This window comes from Eptesicus fuscus, chromosome 20, assembly GCF_027574615.1.
Source record: "Eptesicus fuscus isolate TK198812 chromosome 20, DD_ASM_mEF_20220401, whole genome shotgun sequence".
NCBI classification, from domain to species: domain Eukaryota; kingdom Metazoa; phylum Chordata; class Mammalia; order Chiroptera; family Vespertilionidae; genus Eptesicus; species Eptesicus fuscus.
In genome coordinates, this window is record NC_072492.1 from 40,576,070 (window position 1) to 40,596,977 (window position 20,908).

General features: G+C 54.0%; 1 long non-coding RNA gene across 1 annotated transcript; it reads left to right on the forward strand.

Annotated features, from left to right (window-relative positions):
- Positions 1 to 490: 490 nt before the first annotated feature.
- Positions 491 to 19,076, forward strand: LOC129147450 (uncharacterized). Its single transcript, XR_008554807.1, has 5 exons — positions 491 to 678; positions 12,448 to 12,535; positions 17,558 to 17,710; positions 17,959 to 18,230; positions 18,531 to 19,076. It is a non-coding gene; the product is annotated as an uncharacterized LOC129147450 (long non-coding RNA).
- The last annotated feature ends 1,832 nt before the right edge of the window (positions 19,077 to 20,908 follow it).

The window sequence follows — 20,908 nt, forward strand, 5'->3', positions numbered from 1 at the left end:
CTACTTGGGACACTGGCAGCTGAGCCAGGAGGGAGGGGTGGGGACAGTCACAAGGGTGAAGCCGAGGTGTGGCTGGGGCGGAGGCTGGAGGTGAGAGCTGCAGATGTTCTGTCTGGGCCACGAGTCCTGAAGGCCCCCGAGGCCCATGGGAAATCAGGTCCCTGCTCTCCGATCAGTTAGTTACTAAATACATTACACAGGGTTCGCCCGTTGTTTAAGGAATTAGAATTTTTCTGAAAACACAGTCAACATAAAAACAACGCTGAGCATATTGAAACCTCTGCGGTGACTCAGCGGGGCGGGCGCCTCCCTCCCGGCCTGGGGCGATCATTAGGATCATCAATGACTTTAGGGAACATTAGCCCCGGGCCCAGCAGCCGCCGTGAGTCACTGTCAGTTGCTGGAAAAAGAAAAATCTCGGATATCAACTTGTTTAGTTGCTACTGTTCAGAAAGCCGGGCACAAAAACAAACAAAAAACACCTAAACACAAACCATCAGAACTCGGAAGCTCTAAAAGACCCGTCTTCGGCTTCATACACAGGTTTCTCTGTGAAGCACCTGGGAGGCGGCAAAGCTGAGCCTCGTGGAGGTGAGGGAGCAGCAGGTGAGGGCGGAGTGGAGAGCCGGTGGGCCAGGCTCCGGCGAGGAGGTCCTGGTAGCAGAGACCTCCGGGAAGGTAAGGCGGGCGGGGGCCCTCCTAGTCTGGGGGGTTCTCCGGAGCTGAGCGAAGACTGCAGACCAGGAAGCAGCAGCCCTGGGAGCCCCCCAATGCTCCAAAGGGCCTCAGTGATGCGGGCCGCACGGTGGACCGAGAGGTGGCCCTGGGCTGTTCCAGGGACTCCTTGATTTTCACCTGGTTCCAGGTCCAATCACCTGGGGGGCGAGGGGCGGGTGGGCTTCAGCTCCCTACGGGCCATTTCCAAAGCCTCAACCCACAGCTGCTTTAGGGCATTTATTCCAGAAGCAGAGAAGGGACAGCTTAACAGAGCCGGGTAAGGGTGAGGGCCAGGCTGGGCCCAGCAGCGAGAGACACAAATTGTAGCCTCGAGGCTGGCCAGCCGCTCCCAGCCCTTCCAGCGCACACGCAGCCCCACCCAGGTCCAACTGGACAGCGAGAGGAGTGGAAACCTCAGGTTAAAAATACCCAGTTGGGGTGTAAAGAGACAGAACAGGAAGGAAGTGTGGGGAGGCAAGGCAGACTAGACAGAAAGCCTCTGAGAAGGAGGAGATGTTAGTAATGGCCGGAAGCTGAGCAGGTAGACCAGGTAGGGAGCGGCCTCCAGGTGCCTGAGGGGCTGCTGGGCCGGGAATGGGGTCATGGGCACGGTTCTGGCGGGTCCTCCCAGAGGAATGACTCGGGCCCACGGAGCCCCGGATTCCCATCCCCTCGATGCATCCTGGCCCAGGAAGGAAGTGTGCAGAGGGCCTCCCTCCAGGACAGTGAGGTGCGGGTGACCGAAGGGAGCCTGCCGCTCTCTCTGAGCGAGGGGGTGGGGAGATTCCTAAGCCAGCAGACCCTCAGCCCTGGGCAGGGTGGAAGGGTTTCAGCTGGTCTTGGGAACAGCAGCCACCCCGGGGTGGAAGGGAGAGCAGCGAGAAGGCTGAAGGCGGGGGCACAGCACTGACCCTGTCACAGAGGTTAGCATCCGGGCTCTGGGTCCAAGACGCCGAGTCTGACTCCTGACGCTGTCGCTTACGAGTTGCACGACCTTGGACCATCACACAACTCCCCTGTGCCTCGGTTTCCCCATCTGTCAAGTGGAGATGCCAGGAGCGCTGAGCTCATGGCCTGTGGTGAGGATTCAGCGAGTGAATACATCCAGTAGCTGTTACTTCCAGTCGCTTTTTAAGTGTTAGCTAGTGGGGGTGGAGTAGGGGCCAGGGCAGGTGGTGGGTGGGAAAGAAACCCCTAACCCCTCAGGTCAACCAACCGTCCTTCACGGAGAGCGTGTCCCCCTCCCCCCCCCGCCCCCAGACTAGGAGGGCGCGGAGGAAGGAGGGTACAGAGAGAAATAAGACACGGTTTCACGCGTTCAGGAGCCAGGATCTTAAGGAGGATCCCCACAACTAAACAATCCCATGTCAGCGGAACAGAGGCGAGTCCCACGCCCAGCGCCGGGGTGCAGAGGGATGGAGCAACTTTCTCTGCCTTCAGCGTTTGGAAGGCGCCAGGGAAACTGGGCTTAGAGGTTGTCCCGGGACTCCGCAGGCCGCGAAGAGAAACCCTGAGAGCTGTCCAAGCAGGAGGGAGGGGGGTGCTCCGGGGGGTGGTTCCCGGGGGGTTGGCTGAGGGGGACCCCTGGGAACGGTGCGTCGGGCCTGGCCTGGCAAACACTGCCAAGAGTTCTCCCTTTGTCCTGTAGGCGTGAGGCCCACGGAGAGACGAGGAAGGGGGAAGCCCAATCAGGCTTGTGTACCTGAGAGGTTTCTCTGGCAAAATGTGGAGAGGAAGTGAGACTGGAAGAGGCGGGGGGAGGGGGGGCGGGCAGGGAGCCAGTGGCCCGGCAATGGTCAGGGCCAGGGAGGACCCTCAAAAAGCGGCTCATTGGGGACAATGACGAGGAGGAAGGAGCGAGGCGGACTCTGTGGCTTCTGGTCTGGGTAATGGAGCACGTAGCGGTGTCTCTCATGGAAACAGAGAATGGAGGGAGGTCAGTGGACCTTATAGAGAGGGTTTTAGAGGTGAGGCGAGGTGGCTGAGAGAGCCAGGGGGCCTGCAGATGTCAGAAATGGTAGGTACCGTGACGGAAATGAGGCCTCCCTTTGGATGAGTCAAGAAAGCGTCCTCTGATTTTAACCTGTGGATGGACGCTGAGACGTGGGCCACGTGTGGCAGGTGGAGTGTCCTGGAGGGACGCCTGGACGTGCCCCGGAGGGTGGCCAGGGCTCCCTCCCTCTTCTGTTTATGGCTAGAAAATTGCAAAGTGTCACAACATACATTGCCTGGTACGATGACATTACGGACCGCTCGAGGCCCGGGGCACGACATTCGTGCATTGGGAGGGGGACCCTCAGCCCAGCCTGCACCTCCTCGCAGTCCGGGACCCTTTGGGGGATGTTCGCCTGCTGCGGAGGCAGGAGAGGTTCCCGCCACCTCCGCTGCGCTCGCCAGCCGTGAGCCCGGCTGCTGGCTGAGCAGCGCTCCCCCTGTGGGAACACACTAATCACCAGGGACAGCTCCTGTGTTGTGTCTGCCCCCTGGTGGTCAGTGCATGTCATAGTGAATGGTCGTTCTGCCGTTCAGTCGATTTGCATATTAGCCTTCTATTATATAGGACTAGAGGCCCAGTGCACGAAATTCGTTCACTGGTAGGGTCCCTAGCGGCTGCCGGCCAGGGCCTCCCTCCCTTCTCCCAGCCGGCCCCGCCCCTGGTCGAACTCCCAGACAATTCCCGGTCGAGGGGACAATTTGCATACTATGCTTTTATTATACAGGATATTATCTAACTTGACCTAAATTCACCTTCACGAAATGAATAATGGGGTTAAGAAGATTCCTGCATGCCCTACCTGGTTTGGCTCAGTCGATAGAGCATCAGCCTGCAGACTGAAGGGTTCTGGGTTCGATTCCAGTCAAGAACACATTCCAGGTTGTGGGCTCGATCCCCGGTAGGGGGCGTGCAGAAGGTAGCTGACCAATCATTCTCTCTCATCATTGATGTTCCTATTTCTCTCTCCCTCTCTCTTCCTCTCTGAAATCAATAAAATATATATTTATATACTAGAGGCCTGGTGCGCGAATTCGTGCATGGGTGGGGTCCTGCTGGCCTGCCCTGATGGGGGGTTATTGGGGACCGGCCGGCCAGAGGAAGGGCTGTGGGAGGTTGACTGGCCAGCCCCGCTCCCGACTGGGGTGGGGGGCCGATCGAGGGACGGGCCAGCTGGGGAGAGATGCTGTGGGAGGTTGGGGGGGCCTATCGGGCCAGTTGCCTGCTGCAGTGCACGTCATAGCGACCAGTCATTCTAGTCGCTCCGTCATTCCGGTCGCTTGGCTTTTATATATATAGATATATGTGTGTATATGTATATGTATATGTATATGTATATGTATATGTATATGTATATGTATATGTATATGTATATGTATGAAGATTCCTGCATAGAAAACTGCAGATTAAGGGTCACCCAAATTCAGCAAGCATTAGTTCATAAAAAAAGGGCAATTCCTGCTCTGGCTTCTCACACGAGCTCTTCATCAGCCCCACCCTGAGGTCTAAACAGTGGCCATCTGATCAGGTCTCACATGAAGATGACCACAACCCTTTTTTTGTCATTTTTAATGACCAAGGCGACTATCTGAAACGTGAACTTGCACCTCCATCATTCTTAAAAAGCAAACCTCACCCAGCGTGTACACTGTGCTTGAGATACTAATGGCAGTAGGCCATGCACACAATTTGTAAATAATATATTAAGGGGGCCTGCTCAACTTTTATTACCGATGAGATGTAACTGCTCAGGATGGGAGCTCTCATCTCACGCAGGATTTGATTTGGGCAAAACATTCTTGAGTCACAGGCTTTGGGTCCCAGGGAAGGAACTGGTTTCCTACTTTATCAGGCCTCTGCATCTGAAATACCGTGTACTGCAGTTCCCTCCTAGAACAAAGGATGCTTGTATTCTAGAGTGTGGCCGCAATGGCTCTCTTTCATCGCCTTGGTCCTTCTCTTCCTTCTGGAAACGAGGGAATGGCGAGCTGGGCTCCCTGGAGAAAAGTATTAAGTAAATACAGGGCGTTGCCAAAGTTATTGTTACTATTATTAAAAACACTCTCAGGCAGCAGTGGAGAATGCCGCTCCACGGGGTTCTCACAGGGAGCCAGGTGCGAGGTTCCAAACACATCCACCCTTCGTCTCTGCCCCCACAGGAACCCAGGGGCCTTCTGGGGGGTGCGTCCTCGGGGGCCTGGAGGCTGCTGGAGCTTAAACAAACTGAAGCCCCCAAAGGTGGGACTGCCATGCTCTGAGGAGGACAGCGCGCACCTCCTGCTAGACAGAGCCCAAGGTCAGACTGGACCAGGGACGAGTGAGGAGAGCATTCCACGTGTCAGCCCAGGGGCCACGCCGTGGGGGCACGCCTTCACCGGAGACTTTGCCACCTTCACCCGCTACCGCAGAAGCTGGGGAGAACACACACACATAACATTTCACATTAAAATAATTTTTTTTTTTTGCCTCAGCCGGTTTGGCTCAATGGATAGAGCATGGGCCTGCGGACCAAAGGGCCCCAGGTTCGATTCCAGTCAAGGACAAGTACCTTGGTTGCAGGCTCCTCCCTGGCCTGGGTGGGTGTAGGAGGCAACCAATCGATGTGTTTCTCTCACATTGATGTTTCTCTGTCTTTCCCTCTCTCTCCCACTCTCTCTTAAAAAAAAAAAAAAAAAAATCAATGGAAAAAATATCCTCGAGTGAGGATTTACAACAACAACAACAAAAGAATTGGACAAATTAAAAAGTAATTGTTTTTATTTTTACTTTTTCAAAGCACATGCATGTGGGGAAGTTAACAGGATGCCACAATGTATGTCCAACACGAATTTACTGAGCACGTGCCCCGTGTACAGATGCTAACCTAGGCGCCATGGAGACACAGCCATGAACAGGCCTGGCGGCGCGCCGGGGGTGCAGTGGGCAAGGAGAACGAGGCTCATAAGCACCGCATGTGGGCTTGAGAGATCCAGGCCAGACGCCGACGTTCCAAGGACGAGGGTCAGGCGGTCATGGAGGTGCTGACCTCTGGCCGGGGCCTTGGAGGCGGGAGCCTGGCCAGGTGGAGATGGAGGCAATGGCCGCCCAGGGAAGGATTGAAGCCCCAGAATGGAAAAGCACGGGAGATGTATGACCGTCCGTGAGAAACACTTCCGGCTGGCGTGCAGGAGGCGAAGAAGAAGAGTGGGGTCGGGAAGGTGGGCTAGAAACAGACTTGCCGGCCGGCGTGGCTCAGTGGTTGAGCGTCAACCTACGAACCAGGAGGTCTCAGTTCGATTCCCGGTTGGGGCACATGCCCAGGGTTGCCAATCAATGATTTTTATTATTGATGTTTCTCTCTCTGTCTCTTTCTCTCTCTCTCTCTCTTTCTTTCTCTCTCTTTTTCTCCTTCCCTCTCTCTTTCTCATTCTCTTCCTCTCTGAAATCAATCAAAACATATACTTTTTTAAAGAAAGAAAAGAAACTACGCGGTCCAGAGTTTATCTTCAGTGAGTGACGAGGAGCCTGGAAAGTGTGAGGCAGGTGAGGCGGTGAACCCAGAGCAATTCAAAACAAAACTTACTCAGGGCCCGACGACGAGTTAGTCTGTGGCCCGGCCAGGACCTGAATTCAGATTTGTACTGGCACGGGCCAAGCTCCTGGACCTCACGCTGGCCAGACAGAGATGGGTCTGTGGGAAAGCGCCCCAGGCCAGGGGCAGGCACCCGGCTTCCCTGGGAAAGCCTGGAGCCTGCCCGGCTGCTGGCTTGGGCCTGGTTGGGCTGAATCTTCCCAGGGAACTGGGTGGTGGATGGGCTGCCGTCCTTGGGAACCCAGATGGGTTGGGCTGGGAATGGCAGAGTGTGGGATCGAAGCAATAAAAGGAAGGGAGAGGAGCCCTGGAGTGTCCTGGGGTGTGAGGTGCGCAGGGCGTGGGGCCTCGCATTCCTGGACGGTTAGGACGCCAGGCTGATGATTATCATCATTATTCCTGCCCTGGCTTCTCTGAGCTTTCATCCTGCAGGACCCTGCCTTGCTGGCCCGGCTTCACCTACTAGCAAGGCCTCCTGGGGTGGGGCGGGGCGGACAGCTTCTGGCCGCAAGGGAACTCAGCGTGACTGGGTTCTTCCCCAGTTTGCTCAGGAAACTTCCAAAAGCTGAGCACCTTCCTAACCCTGGAAGCATGGGCATCATTTCTCAAGGGGGAAACTGAGGCACCGAGCCAGGGAATGACCTGAGCAAGGTCCTGGGAGAGAGACCCCGTCCCTCCCCTGCCATCCTCTATCGCCATGCCATGCTTATCCTTCCCCAGTTGGGGCAGATCTTGTCAGCCTGGAGGGGAGCCAGGGAAGGGGTAGAATCTAGAAGAGAGAACTGGGCTGGAGCCAGGACAGCAGAGCTGGTACCCCCCCCCCCCTTTGCCAGCCGCTGGGGGCATCATGAGGTCAGGCCCCTGGTTTCGCGTCTTTCTGGAAGGTCCTGCCTTCTGGGTGGGCTTCCTTGTGTCAGAGGCCACACTGGGCATCCCCGGAGAGGAAGAGCCGGGTCTTGCAGAGACGGGCCAGGCCCAGGGACAGAGGGCCAGGCAACGGCTCAGAGACAGGGAAAGGGGCGTGCGTGTGTCTGTGTGCGCGCGATTGCTCACACCAGGCTTCCAGCGGTGACATGTCCCTGCCTGCCGCGATGAGATCAAAGAAAGACCAGGAGGAAAGGTGAAGAACAACCTGGTGGCTGGGTGGGGGGCTCACAGGAACCCTGCAAAACATAGCTCCTCTCCGGCAGTGGGAGGCCCAAGGAGAAGGGAGGGGCGGCCCGGCAGGCTGCAGGCTGAGACCCAGCGAGTCACCTTCCCCACGATTGCTGTCCAGCGAGAGAGCAGCAATCCTCAGGAAGATCTTCTGGCAGGAAACAGAGGTGGGACAACACGGAAGAGTAGGCTGAGGGAGCTGGAGCAGACCAGACAGTAAACAGATTCTCAGAGGCCTCCGTAAGCTCTCACATCCTCAGTGCCGCCCAGAGCCGGCCGGCCAGCCAAGCATTCATTGATGAAGCTTTTATTAAGCAGCTACTACATGCAAGGCAGTCTGCTTGGAGCTGTGGGTGTAGACGCATAAGACATGGCCTCTGGCCCTAACCGGTTTGGCTCAGTGGATAGAGCGTCGGCCTGCAGACTCGAGGGTCCCAGGTTCGATTCCGGTCAAGGGCATGTACCTTGGTTGCAGGCACATCCCCAGTAGGGAGTGTGCGAGAGGCAGCTGAATCGATGTTTCTAACTCTCTATCCCTCTCCTTTCCTCTCTGTAAAAAATCAATAAAATATATTTTTTTAAAAAAAGAAGAAGAAGACACGGTCTCTGCCCTCAGGAGGCACTCTCTGGAGAAAAACAACCTTTCCTTTTTGGTTTCACCCTGGCCTCACACAGCATACCACCAGAACCCCGAGGCATCTCTTCCTCCCTGGACATGTCCGGCCATGACTGGACTGGCCCCTGCTTCTGTTCCTGCCGCCAGCTCTCCGAATTCACCCAGAAGCAACACTCACTAGAATTCCTGCTGCTTTCTTGACATTCAGCCCCAAAAGTCATCTCTCGAGCTTACCACTGAGATTAGGCCACGCCAAGGCTCACTGGTCTTCGGTGACTCCGCCCGTTGGCCTTCTCTTACTGGTGACCCCGAGAACCTGCCGTGGCTCCCTGTTGCTTAGCAGATACCATTTGAGCTTTTGGCCTATTTTCCAGGGCCCTCCCGCCACGTTTCTAGCTCTGGTTATTATGACTACCCCACAGTGTCCCTTCCCATCCCTAGGATACCGACATTTATTTTTTTTTTAATTTTTAAACATATATTTTATTGGTTTTTACAGAGAGGAAGGGAGAGGGAGAGTTAGAAACATCGATGAGAGAGAAACATCGATGAGAGAGAAACATCGATCAGCTGCCTCCTGCACACCCCCTACTGGGGATGTGCCCCAACCAAGGTACATGCCCTTGACCGGAATCGAACCTGGGACCCTTCAGTCCGCAGGCCGACGCGCTATCCACTGAGCCAAACCGGTCAGGGCTAGGGTACCGACATTTATAACGTAACTGAACACCTGGCCAAGGGTAAGAGCTCTTTAAAGGGGAACACTTCCACATTTGTAGTTGATTGATTCCACCAACATTTCACGAACAGCTGCTGAGTGCCGGGCGCCGTGACCGGTGCTAAGGCAGCTCTGATGGTGACGAGAACAGACGTGCCGCCTGCCCTGGGGGAGCCCCTGAGCTAGCAGGCAGGACAGATACTAACAACGAAAACAGAATGGGGTGCGTGGTCAGACTGGATGGCCATCGGGGCTGCTGAAAGCCAGTGGATCTCTTTCACTTCCTGCCTGCGTGCTTCACCGGGCCAAGCGTGCCTCGCCGGGAGGAACAGAGAATGTTCCAACAGGATGTCCACCCAGAAGGCACCAGCCCCCGCTCTGTTCTCCCGGGGTGAGCCCCCCCGCCCCCCATCCCACACTCAGCCTCCTAGGGAAGTGACACAGGGAGCCGGCACGGAATGGAGAGCCCCCGAATTCCACCCAGCGGTGGAGCGTGGACCCATGAGCCAGGAGGTCACGGTTTGGTTCCCGGGCAGGGCACACGCTCCCGTTGTGGGCTCGATCCCCAGTAGGGGGCGTGCAGGAGGCAGCCAAGGGATGCTTCTCTCTCATCAGTGTTTCTATCTCTCTATCCTTCTCCATTCCTCTCTCTCTAAAATTAAAAAAAATAATAATTTTTTAAGCGTATTTAAAGGAGCCTCAGAATCCCACATGCACACAAACCCTTTGGGCAATGACACGGAGGGCAGGCACGTCCCCGTTTCGCCGCGTTGGACATGACAGGGCTCCAGCCTCGCCAGCAGCAGCCGCCCTGCTGGGCGTGAGGTCCACTCCTCTGTTCTCTGACGACATCGCCCAGGGCAGGTCCCGTGGCCTCCCGTGTCTGTCTCCCTTGGAAACTTGTCCGTGGATGAAGGCTCTAACGCCTCAGGCCGCCGCTGGGTGTTGAGTCAGCGTTTAACCACTGTAATTGGTAGAAACGTCTCCCAGCTGTCTGACAGGCGAGATGGGATCTGCACATCCCACCCTCCTGCCGTCCGCCGCCCTCCGCGGGAAGCCACCAAGTATTCCCTGCTCCGAATGCTCCCGAAAGACTTCCCTAAAACGGAAAGGAAAAGGCCTTTGGCTCGGATGCCCCCTCATTCTCTCTAAATGTCGACATCCCGGAGGGAAATATTTTAGAGAATGTGACACAAGGGCGAGGAAGAGAGCGCTCCAGCGTGCTGGAACGCAGCCTCCTGGGCCCTCTCCTGGGCCGGCTTCTCTCCCCCCGGGGGCCTCTGTCACCTGGGGTGGCATCCATAGTCCTGGGCCTGGAATGGGGGCCTGTGCTCCCGAAGTGCAGGGGGGAAATGTTCCTTCCTTCGTAGGTGCCTTTTTAGGTAAAAGTGAAAGTGTCTTGAGCTGTAAAATGAGAGCAGCATTAGAGAGAAAAATTTTTCAAAGGCTGCTGCCCTAAGTTTGCGGGAGTTTCCTAAATCAAGGGACAAATCATTACGTCACACAGAAAGAATTTCTCTCTCTTTTTCTTTCTCTCTGTCTCTCTCTCTTCCCCTCGCCAACCTCCTTTCTTCCTTTCCTTCCTTCCTCCCTCTCCACACACCCACCCCCCGCCCAGTCTCTCTCTCCAGAATCTAAAACAGCGAGTCCCTACAGAAGGATAAAGCCATCTCCTGAACACCGTTCTCTCCTCTTTTCCCGCCTCAGTTCTACCATCTTCTCCAAGCTGAGCTAACATCTAACGCCGTTCGTGCGGCCCTCCCCGTCTAGTCAATCCCTGAATTTCATTAAACTCTGGGGCTTGGCCCGATTACACAATGTCTCGTGTTCCCCAGCGGTTTCGTGTGCATGCACGTTGTCTCCTCAACCAGGTTGTAAACTGTCAGAGGCCGAGGCCGGAGTCCCTCCGCACACTGGACACAGAGCTGGGGACGTCAGAGGCCTCTATGGAGACCTTCACCGCCTTTCACGTCTCGTGAAACATCAGAGAATTCACACGGAAAGAAAAAAATTCGTAAGCGTAATAAACGTGAACAAGCCTTCCTTTGGGTGGAGTCGCCATCTTATAGAACATCAGATAATTCCTACGGAAAGAACCCGGTGCCTGCACCGGAGGAGTCCCTGGGAGAGCCCTCGGGGTGCGTTGGAAGCTGGGACGGTACACCTGACTCAGTACCGTGGAACTCGATTACGTGAGTGCTGTGACTGTGGGGGACCTCCCGTCCAGATGATCTCCACCTCGGGGTGCACAGGAGAGAGAACCCCCGAGTCTGAAGAATGTGGGAAAGCCTCCCCCTAGAGCTTCATCAACACCACCAGAGAATTCATCCTGAAAAGCAGTGTAGACGGGGGGCGTGGGGGGAGGTATAATAGGGTGTGAGGCGGACATGGCGCCTGCCTTTGTGGAGCACATGAAATGCACTCCCAGGTGAAGAACTGAGACTTGGAGAGGAAGCATGAAGTACCGTGGGTACAACTGCAACATTACCAAACTCTGACTGGAGCCTTTTCCTTTTTTGGCCTTGAAACACTTCCATGTCGGATTTCCTTTGTCATCATCTCCCACTGGGGAAGGGAAGGGATGGCGTCCCCAATGCTGGTTACGGGCGGAGAACTGGGCTGGAGGGGCTGTGTCACTGGTCCAGGGCCCACTGGCCGTCGGGATAAGAGCTGTAGTCTCCGAGGACCGTTGTTTGATGTGCCAGGCACCATGCTAGTGCTAAGGGAGACCCAAGGTCTAAAGAGAGGCTCCACGCCCTCAAATGGCGTATCGTCCAGCAGCGGGGGTGGGGGGGGGGTGGTTATACTATGGAGCTGCTTTAACAGGAGTGCAGGTGAAGCGCAGCAGAGGAGCGGGAAAGGAGCCTACGTCCCTCGAGGGAAAAGCAAGAAAGACCTCACAGAGGAGGTATTATTTGAGCTGAGCCGCAGAAAGGATGAGGAATTTGCCAGACAAACAAGTGAGCAGAGGGTGTTCAGGTGGAAGAAATAGCACATGCAAACGCGTGGGAATAAGAGAGGGCATGACCTGTCGAGGATCCTGGAGAAGTTCCGTGGGTAAAGCATGCGGGGGGCGGGGAGGGGGGGCAGTTAGGCAGATAACAGAAGGCCCTTGAATGCCTTGCAAAGCAGTTCAGATTTCCCTTTAGGCAACAGGGATTCAGTTTCCTGATGCTGCTGTGACAAATTACCACTAATTTAGTGGCTTAAAACAACACAGGTTTCTTCCCGAGCAGTTCTGGAGGTCAGGCGTTTCCAATGAAGGCCAAATCAAGGTGTGGGCAGGTGGTGTTCTCCCTGGAGGCTCTGAAGCAACTCTTCAGCCTGACAGGGAGCCAGTTAAAGACGTGGTGGCCCTCGCACCCAGGGTGGGGATGAGTGTGCCGACCAGAGTCGGTGGGCACCTGGATCTGGGTCTCTTGTGTCCCTAACACATCTTTGGCCATCTTCTCTGTCTCCGATTCCCGGTACCAATGAACTCGAAGCGATCGAAGTATTTCTCTCCTTCCCATGGCATTGTTATCTAAAAAATTCCAAAGGAGTTAGTATGACTCTCCGCCTGGTGGTTTTACCTGCAAGTAGTGTTGCCAGATGAAATACAGGACATCCAGTTCAATCAGCATTTCAGATAAACCACGAATAACTTGAGTATGTCTCAAATGTTACGATATTTTTAGGACTACTTTGTGAACCAGATTACTCTTTGACGCAATCTGCAAGGCGGACTGGTATGCAAGCCCTGAACATTCCAGAACCTTCTTACAGGTAACTTTCTTGGCACAGTAGTAACACCGGGAAGGCAGGCAGGCTCTGGCTCTAGAGAGATGGCGGGGGTCAGAACAATGAGGGCTGGTCCCTCTTATTTCACTGTCATGAATGGTGATGGCTGGTCAGCCGTGACAGAGATCTTTCTGCTGCCCAACTCGAAGATTCAGACAAGCTCAGTTCCTGCTCTGGACCTCACCTGCCCCCCTCCCTGCCCCCCCCCCCACCGTCCCCTTCATTAATGGGGAGCAGCATTCCTGCTACTCCATGACCTAAGGACCTCGAGGGTACCCCTCTGTTTAAAATCTTTTTTTGAAATCTTTTTTTTTTAAGGTGCTATACAATGTTGTCTTTGATCTTGACTAGGATAGTGATGAAGACTTTGATCATCTTTGAGATGCAAATGACAGTGTGCTTTTGAATTGAATGTGTAAAATGTGTAGTAACCACTGTTACAGGAAACACAAAGGGAAGAACAGTTGAAATCTGCGAGGCTGGTCACTGTTGGCACTGGGGTTCGCTCAAGACTTTGGCTCCCGGGCTCCATCCCATGTGACTCCCATTCTAGAATGACCCTCCTCTTTTTACTTCCCTGAACCCCTCCTTCTAAATTTCCCTCCTTGGTGTGTGTGGGGGGGAGGGGAAGAGGGGGTAGGAGTGGGGGGATGGATACCTGAGGTCCTTCAGTTTACCCTGTTTCCAGGCCAGGGCTCAATCCTTCCAGCTAGCGCTTTACGGAGATGGTCACTTCATGGTCATCTCCAGGCCACTCTCCGATGCGACACGTTGCTCCGCGTGTTGCTCTCAGGTAGGACTTGAGTTTTCACATCAAAGTTGCGGAGATACTTGTGGTGGCCGATGGCCACATTTCTGAACTTATCCCTTTTAAGCACTATTTTCTTTTTTTTTATTTTTTTTTTTAGCACTATTTTCTAAATGCAAAAGATTGTACCAGTTTACGAAGCCCTAAAGAACCCCTGGGTTTTATGGCTCTGTAAGTGAACTCACCCGCCCAGCCAATGGCAGCAGCCGAACTGCACAAGGCCTGCCTGTATCCTCTCACACCTCCAGGACTTCTAGAAAAAAGGTGGCCCTCGGGGGCCTGGGGAATTAATGACTTAATGCCTACAAAGCCCTAGAAACAACTTACTGCAGATAAGGTCTCATTATGGTTAATTGTTGTTATTGTTGTTGTGATTGTTCTTAACCCAGCTCCTGTGAAAGGCTGCCACAGCTCCGCTAAAGACCTCAGGTCCGGGGTTAATTAATACCTGCACGAATGCCAGAGGCCCCAGGCACGATGTTGCCGCCCCCACATCCACCTCCATCTCCCCTGAGCTCCGCCCACAGGGTCCTTTCCACCCTGGAATCTTCCCAGGTTCTACCCAGTGGCTCCATCATTCTTTCCTCCTGCTAAGAGCTCCCCCTCCACGCCCCCGCCCCGCACCTTTCTCCTCCCTTGCTGCCCCTCGCCCACAATCTCACCTCCCTCCTTTGATTTTGCCTTCCCTTTTCTGCAGTTTCCTAGCGCGCCCCCCTCCCCGCAACATGTCTTAGGGTGGTGCCCAAACAGTTCTCAAGAGCCAAAGCCTTCTGGGGGTCATGAAAACTCAGAGAGGGTTCCCTGAGCCCCACCTTCCTCCCTTTCGGTCCCCACTTCCTGTTCTGCATCCCAGGTCTCCCACTCCATCTACGTGAACTTGGGGATTGTTCCTCAGGTGGTGAGGCCGGTTGGGTGGGTTGGCTGGTTTAGGGTTACAAAGTCTGGCACTAACTCACAGCCCCGTGCAACTGCCTTCTTTAATTAATTAACACCAATTTTTACAAAACTATCTCTTCCATTGGACCTCAGTACATGCCTCTGGGGCGTATGTCACCTCAATTACAGACAACAATTAAGCGTGAGCCTCTTGAAAGACTCAAACACAATTCGGGCCTGACTACCTTAGAGCAGGCAGTCTGCTGTAGACAGAGCCTGAGGCAGGACCTACCCCCTCTTTTACCCCTCACACCGCCCCCCCTCCGCCCCCCAGGAGCTGGGCTGCAGGTATACTTAGAGAGGATGTTCTGCTAGGTCCCTGCCCTCAGCCGCCCACACCCTAACCCAGGGTTTCTCTGTGTCTTTGCTTAGATACCCAGAGAGCTAAGCTGTTGCAGGTGGGGTGGTGGCCTCACTTCACTAGTACCAAAGTCCCTCAGATTCCAAAGCCCACCTCCCCACTGTCCTAACTGGCCATCTTGTATGGATAAAGACGAATCCAGGCCCTGTAACAGTAAGACAGGGACTAGCTGATCTTTCCTTCCATCAGTAAAGATAGTATATGCAGGGTTAACTAATGGTTTCACAGTGGTTTGCATTAGGAAAATGGTTGAAGATCTTTCTTTCTTTCTTTCTTTCTTTCTTTCTTTCTTTCTTTATTCTTTCTTTCTTTCTTTTTTTTAAATTCTCACCCAAGGATTTTTTTCCCCATTGATTTCTGGAGAGAGTAGAAGGGAGGGAGAGAGAGATGGAAGACAGAGAGGAGGAGGGAGAAAAACATCAATGTGAGAGAGACACATCAATTGGTAGCCCTAGCCCTAACCCTAACCCTAACCCTTACTTGGGGTGGGGAACCTGCAACCTGGAGACCCAGGTTTTAGTTCTGGTCATGTGACCCTTCAAATCCAGACCTCATCTGTTGAAAAAAAAAATAGTGGGAACAACATTTTTCTGCCCTTCCTACTTCCTGTTGACGGAAGGATTGAATGGGGGTAATGCAAAAGAAAGATTTGTAGAAATCCTATATAATAATCCTATATAATAAAGAGGTAATATGCAAATTTACCATCACTCCAACACACAAGATGGCCACCCCCATGTGGTCAAAGATGGCCGCCACAAGATGGCCAGCAGGGGAGGGCAGTAGGGAGGGACCAGGCCTGCAGGGGAGGGCAGTTAGGGGTGACCAGGCTGGCAAGGGAGGGAAGTTAGGGGTGACCCAGGCCAGCAGGGGAGGGCAGTTGGGGGCAACCAGGCCTACAGGGGAGGACAGTTGTGGGGGACCAGGCCTGCAGGGGAGGGCAGTTAAGGGTGACCAGGCTGGCAGGGGAGGGCAGTTAGGAGGTGATCAGGCTGGCAGGCAGAAGCTGTTAGGGGCAATCAGGCAGGCAGGCAGACAAGCGGTTGGGAGCCAGGAGTCCTGGATTGTGAGAGGGCAGTCGGACATCCCTCGAGGGGTCCCAGATTGGAGAGGGTGCAGGCTGGGCTGAGGGACACACACACACACACACACACACACACACACACACACACACACACCCCGTGCACAAATTTCATGCACCGGGCCTCTAGTTGTCACATAAATATGGTTTTTAAAAAATTATAAAATGCATTTTGAGGGACATTTGAGATCTTGTTCCCTAGCACATGTTGTCAGTTTGGCTCAAATAAACTCATAAAATTTTTCTCTTTTTTTAAAAAAAAAGCATTTTGATGATAAGTACACCAGAGTAATCAAAACCCAAACTCGGAGATGCTTCCAATGAGAAGCTGATATAAAGAAACCGTAGCTGTGAACCACATGACAGCCCAGGCCAGGCACGTTGCGGCTGAAACAAGCTTGAGGCCCAAGTGACACCGGCTGTCCCAATATCTGTCCCCAAGGCGGAACAGCTGCGTCACACAGCGGCCTTTTAGTGCATCCTCTTTTTTTCTTCTAGGGCATTCTGGCATTATTTTAACTTTTCACCAGCATTCAAGTGGGGGTGGTGGGAGGTGAGGGGCACAGAGTGAGGTGAGGTAAGAGGGACACATCGAATGGTAGCCCTAACCCTAACCCTAACCCTAACCCTGACCCTGACCCCAGGTGGGGAACCTGCAACCTGAAGACCCAGGTTGTATAGTTCTGGTCATGTGACCCTTCAAATCCAGACCTCATCTGTTCAAAATAAATAGTGGGAACAACACAGAGGCCAGGGCCCATAGCCCTCTAATTTACATGCATATGCGTGCATGCGTGCACGTATGCATCCCAAACCCATGATAGAAAAGCCCAAAGCCCAGCTTGCTGAGCTGTCTCTAAACACTGTCCCTTAGAGCTCTGAGAAAAGGTGAATAAAGAGGGGGAGTCCAGGACAGCTTTTCCATTGTGTAAGAGGAGCAGTTCCCTGTAAGAAAGGCTTAGAGATGAGAACTGAGTAGTAATTCTTAGGAAAGGAATGGGATTACAAGGTATTAATGAACACGGTCAGCTTTCTAGGGTAGAACCCTAGGTATCCAATCTGGAAGACTCTAAGAACCATGCAATCCCCTCTTTTCACAAAGCTTAAAAGTAAAGTGATTGAGCAAAGGTCACAACACTCAAATATGAGAGCCTAGGAGACTTGTGGCCAGGGCTCTGGTCCGGCTCCAAATCTGGTGCGGGGATGGGGCTCTGCCAGTTAATGCGTGGGCAGGACCCACTCGGCCCCTCTGTAAGTACAGGGGGTAAGAACTATAACTGACTAGGGGAACATCCTGGAAACTTGGGGAGCAAAGAAATACAGTGAACAGGGGGCTTGTACCAAGCCATCCAGTTCATGTTACAGAAACCAGATAGCTCTGCTGCTCTTTGTTTTATTTTTAAATATATTTTTATTGATTTCAGAGAGGAAGGGAGAGGGAGAGAGAGATAGAAACATCAATGATGAGACAGAATCATTGATCGGCTGCCTTCTGCATGCCCCACACTGTGGATCGAGCCCGAAACCCGGGCATGTGCCCTGACCGGGAATCGAACTGTGACCTCCTGGTTCGTAGGTCGACGCTCAACCACCGAGCCACACTGGCCAGGCAGCTCTGTTGTGCTTTAAATGAAATCTTTGAAGGTTTTCAGAATTGTCGAAGTGTACAGAACTTTTTCCTAAAAACTTTTTAATTAAAAAAATAAAGGGGTGGGGGGTTCTGCTGGTTTCTGACCACTGCCTTACTGAGAATGTCAGTGAAGAATTCTACCCATGGCCGGGAAACCAGGTGACAGAAGTTTGATCTTCCCACAATGCCAGGTGTGGGTGCTAAATGCTGTCTGCCATGACTGCGGAGCGGCAGTGCCAGCAGCCGAAGAAGGGAGACGCTGAAATTAGTAGTCTGACTAAGAGCCAATGCCCTCTTCTTGTGACGCGTCAAGTGATGACACTGGTTGGCAGCCCCTTCTTCTGGTAGGTGTGTGAAGGAGAGGAGTGAAGAGAGGGCAGAGGAAATAGAATCTCCTTGCTAGCCCTGAGGCCCAAGGCCTTCCAAAGCACCCATCACCAAGGTTTCAGATTCACGGAGGCAGGTCCCAGGGTCCTAGAGAGAGAAAGAAGGGCGGGGGGGGGGGGCATTGAATAAGGGAGATGTGGATGTAGAACGGAATATTAGGATTACTCTCCATCAGATGCCAAGGCTGCCTGTTTTTACTCCACAGGAGTCTGTAGCCGTTTTTCAGAACGGGCCTGTCAAGCCCTCTGAGAGAACAACCCCTGAAAGTGATGAACCTGGGTCTTGTTCTGGCTCCATTGTTTCCTGGGCTGGGTGGCTTTGGCTGAGCTGTTAAACATTCCTTGGCTTGAATTTCCTTCATTGGGAACAATACCTGTCCTGCCTGCCTCACAGGGTTTCTGGAAGATCTGATGAGATAATGAACCCAACCTCCAAAAAAAAAAAAAAAAACACCATAAAGCACTCCTCAAACAGAAGGTAAGAATATTACTGTTCTAATTACTAGGAGCCCTTCAGAGCGTCGGCCTGTGGGTGGAGAGTTAGAGAGAATGGAAGGTCACCTTGTTTCTTTAGCCGTCACTCTGCACCCCATCTCTTGCAAGCAGGATAGCCCTGACAGGGAGCGGGTGGGGAAGGGATCAAGTGTCCCAGAAGGCAAAGCTAGACACCTCAGTCAGATGTTCTGGGCTCACCAGCCCCCACAAATGCCAAGTTCTTTCTTGGATCTACGTCTTTCCTTTTACTATTCATGCTTATTTCTTCCTGTTCTACCTACAGATTTCTCTACCTGCTGAAACATGACATCATCTTTAGTGTTTATCCACTACTGAAGAACATGACCCAAAGTTGCCAAATTACCATTCCTGGGGTCTGGAGTCAAAGTGTCGTAAAAACCAAGCATCTGCTTTTGGAAGGGCCCTTGAGGAACCCCTTTATTTATAGAGTTTCAACGTCTTCCCTAACCTTATCCCAGACTCAGGTCATTTTACATCCTACAATAATTTTTTTTTTTTTGGGGGGGGGGTGGTAGGAAATGCTATTTTGGGAAGAAGTGGCTGCATCTGTATTAAAACTGTGCAGAGAGGTCAGCCTTAGTGCAAGAAAATTTATTAAGTGTTCTTTTAATAACAGGAGGCCCCGCCAGAGCGGCTTAGTTGGTTGAGCGCTGTCCTGTGCACCGAAAGGTTGCCGGTTCAATTCCCAGTCAGGGCACATGCCTGGGTTGCAGGTTCCATCCCTGGTTGGGGCACGTATGGAAGGCAACTGATCAATGTTTCTCTCTCCCTCTCTCTTCTCCCTCCAAAATAAAAAATATATATATTTTTAAAATGATAGGAGAATAATGTAATTAGGATAAGATTTGAAAAACATCAAGCCCCAGCCGGTTTGGCTCAGTGCATAGAGGGTTGGCCTGAGGACTGAAGGGTCCCGGGTTCAATTCCAGTCAAGGGCACATGCCGGGGTTGCAGGCTGGATCCCCAGTAGGGGGCGTGCAGGAGGCAGCCGATCAATGATTCTCTCTCATCATTGATGTGTTTCTATCTCTCTCTCCCTCTCCCTTCTTCTCTGAAATCAATAAAAATAAATAAAAAGTATTTTAAAAAGAAAAAAGAAAAACATCAAGGAAGTTTGGATTATGGTGAGTAAAGGTCAAGATCTTTCGTGTTGCTGTCTTAGGTCTTCTCTACCCTTGCCTCCTTCATTTCCCCTCTCTGTACTCCAAGCACCTTCAATTATGGATACCCTCTCCTGGCTCTGAACTTGGATAAATGCTAACTTGTTAGCTAATAGTAGCATTAATTATATTAATGATTAATAGCTAATTAGTCATAATGCTGTAATGCTTACCATGGAGGCTTCCTTTCTTGCAGCAGCTCTATGTCTCAAGCCCACACACATCTCCTCCCCTGTTCCTGGCCACGGAACAAGCGCAGTTCTCAAACTGTTTTTCCACACCATTCTGGAAATCTCTCAATTTCTCCACTTTTTATTAGTTTTTCTCCTTCACCTGGCCAGTGATCACACTGCTGATGAGCTTGCCTCCTTCATTTCTGTCCTCTGTCACTCACACTGCCCTTCCTGTAACAAGGAGGCCACAGGCAAGATTTTCTTTCTTTTTTTTTTACTTTATTTCATCAGCCAAAGGCTCTTTTGCTTCTACATCGCATTCGGGCCCACTCTTCAACTTGGGCCCCCGCTCTCTTCACTTTGCCTTGGCCTGATCCTAACCCGTCCCCTCTCTCGGGCAGCCCCACACCCCCAGCCCAGAGCTCCCGCCCACTCCACGCCTGGGCTTCCTTTCGGCAACCACGCCCCCAGACCCAGGAGGGCGGTGCGCACGCGCAGTCCACGCCTTTACCTGGGCGCTCGGGAGTGGGCGGGCTGGGGGAGGGCGGGGGTGGAGCGGGAGCCGGCGGTTATCGGGGCGGCGGAGCGCTCACGCTGTGGCAGGAGGGAGAAAAGGTGCACTCGGGCCAGCCCCAGGGCTGCGCATGCGCATGCGCGCCGCCGCGCCCAGCGGCCGGGATGCCAGGGGACGGGCGGAGGGAGGTGTCGGGATCCCTGTTGGGCGGGGGGGTGGGGGGGGGGCCGGCGAGGGAAGGGGCCGCGGGCGCGCGCGCGCTCTCGCCGCCGCTCTCCCTCCCTCCCTCCCTCCCCGCCCCCCGCTCCGCACACACATCCACACGCGCACACCCCCTCCCCTGCCTCCCTCCCCGCGCGCCGCCCGCCCCGCCGGCCCCGCTCGCCCTCGCGCGCTCGGAAGGGAGTCGCGAGACGTCGGAGCGGCGGCCACGTAGCGCTGCGGCGGCGACGGCGGCGGCGGCGGCCGAGGCCGGGTTTGCGGAGCGGCCCTGAGGACGGACGTTGGGCAGGGGGGAGGGGCCGGCCCGGCCGGCGGTTGTTACTCGAGCACCGCGGCGACAGGGCCCCCGCCGCAGGATGGACCGCCGAGGCGGCGGTCGGGGCGGCGGAGGCGGAGGCGGCCGGCCCGGGTGAGTAGGGGCCCCAGCCCCCCCACGCACACGCACACGCACACGCCACAGATGCGGCTGCGCCCCTTGCAGCCGGCCGCCCGGCCGGCCGGGGCTCTGGGCGCCGGGCTAACCCTTCGCCGAGGCAGCTGCGTGCACTAGGCCGGAGCAGCCCCCATCCGG